This window comes from Schistocerca piceifrons, unplaced genomic scaffold, assembly GCF_021461385.2.
Source record: "Schistocerca piceifrons isolate TAMUIC-IGC-003096 unplaced genomic scaffold, iqSchPice1.1 HiC_scaffold_936, whole genome shotgun sequence".
Classification (NCBI taxonomy): Eukaryota; Metazoa; Arthropoda; class Insecta; order Orthoptera; family Acrididae; genus Schistocerca; species Schistocerca piceifrons.
In genome coordinates, this window is record NW_025729208.1 from 3,545,001 (window position 1) to 3,547,500 (window position 2,500).

The window sequence follows — 2,500 nt, forward strand, 5'->3', positions numbered from 1 at the left end:
CTTCGCACCGGGCCCGCGAGGACCTACTTTGGCCGCACGGCGCCGCGCGCAGGGTGCGCCGGCGCGCAGCTGCGACGCCTGCCGCGTCCGTCGGCCGGCGCGCCTGCCACTGGCCGCCCCCACCAGCCGGCTGTAGCGCGTGCGCCCACGCACCGCGCGGCCAGCACGCCGGGAGGCGCCCCCTCACCGGCCGGGGACGGTCCCACCCAGCCACCGCCGCGTATCGCTTCACACCCAGATGCCGTTCAGTTTCGTCGGCATGGTGGGTATCGCTGGAACAACCGGTTAGTACCTCAACCTATCGTCGCCATCACCGATTCACCCCTAGCGAGAACAACCGCACCACAACAGGTTACCATTTGTTCATTTGCGTAACTTCACCAGAAAACGCAGGCGTCCATCGCCATTTGCAACTTCAACGATTATTGCATGCCTGTGTCAGGTGTCACGCCACACTACGTCTGCCCACATACACGCAACAAAATGTGCACGCCTAGACAATACGTGGAAGGTGGCCCCCGTACGTATGCGATGTCCATTGCTCGAACGACTGTCAACCGGCCTCTGTAGCATGTCGCAGATATGGAACGCGGTGCACCATGCCATCACGGTGTGTGAGGAGAGACGACTAGGTCCGAATACATCAACAGACAGCTCATGCTGATCGCCATCCACGGCGTCCGTTCCTCCCACACGTCTCTATGGCGTACCACACTGCAATCCAGCTCTCATAGGGAGACGACACGTAGCTGCGTGCACAATATTTGCACTGTATGGTCCGCCGTTTTTGGGCGCAGTCGTTGTGCGGTCACACATGTGCCACGATGTATCATTCAGTACATAAGGACGAATGTGCAGTACAGATTGTGGTTCACGCGTACGACATCAGCGGACAGTTGACACAGGCCGCACCACAACGTAGCCTGAGTACGTCGCATGCGAAGGGCATTGAACATGCAAACTTCTCACCAACCAGCTTGCGAAGGCAGGGGGCAAGGTGGGGACGTGGGGAGGGGCGGCATGTACGTCCTGCTGCCATCCACATTACAGTGTACAGCAGGAGCATGTGGAAAGTGAGCAAGACTTGCAAGGTGTTTAACATGAAGCGATACACAGGGGTGCGGGCAGTGCGAGTAGCGAACTATATTGCGAGGGTTGCGGGTGGGCAACACTACAGTAATTGAACGAGTCGTATAACAATTACAGAGCAGGTTTAGGCGACAACGTGGGTTACGTTAAGGCGACAACATGGGTTAGGTTAAGGCACAACATGGGTTAGGTTAAGCCCAACATGGGTTAGGTTAAGGCACAACATGGGTTAGGTTAAGGCACAACATGGGTTAGGTTAAGGCACAACATGGGTTAGGTTAAGGCACAACATGGGTTAGGTTAAGGCACAACATGGGTTAGGTTAAGGCACAACATGGGTTAGGTTAGGCACAACATGGGTTAGGTTGAGGCACAACATGGGTTAGGTTAAGGCACAACATGGGTTAGGTTGAGGCACAACATGGGTTAGGTTGAGGCACAACATGGGTTAGGTTGAGGCACAACATGGGTTAGGTTGAGGCACAACATGGGTTAGGTTAAGGTACAACATGGGTTAGGTTAAGGTACAACATGGGTTAGGTTAAGGTACAACATGGTTAGGTTAAGGTACAACATGGGTTAGGTTAAGGTACAACATGGGTTAGGTTAAGGTACAACATAGGTTAGGTTAAGGTACAACATAGGTTAGGTTAAGGTACAACATAGGTTAGGTTAAGGTACAACATAGGTTAGGTTAAGGTACAACATAGGTTAGGTTAAGGTACAACATAGGTTAGGTTAAGGTACAACATAGGTTAGGTTAGGTTAGGTTAGGTTACCACGTTGTTGTACGGAAAGGTGTAGGGGGGGGGGGGGGCGGGGGCGGCAGGTTCGTTGATAGTGATTATAGTAAGTGAATGCTTGTGACATGATCAGATTTGTCACGTCAGGATGCACCTTTGGCTTATTAGAGGCGGCGCTCCAATTCTATGCTTGTGTGAGACCTGTGTCTTTGACTCATGTCATTGTTTGTGCGCTGTGACAGGAGGTACTATTGTGATGTTGGGTGCACCGTTGTATAGGACATGTGTGGGTGTTGGTGCCTGGTCTGCGCAATGGTGGATGTCGAAAGGCTGGGATATTGTATTTTCCGCACGGACCTCCTGGTCTGGGTTGTGATAGTGTGGATTGTGTAATGTGGCGGAGAAGATGCACTGGATGTTGTTCATGCTGGTGCTTACATATTGTATGTGCGCCTGTTAGAAGCAGAGAGTGGTGCGTGATCAGAGTGTCTGGCCTGACGTGTGGTTCCCATTTTGGGCAGACTCTTTCAGCATGTATACGGACAGTTGTGTATATTTGCTGTAGTTTGATGGCTCTGCATTGATTACTAATCAGCGCCGTGTGTACGGGTAATCTGGTTCCAGTCCAAATGTTCCATCTGTGTACATTAGTGACAAAGACTCCCCCC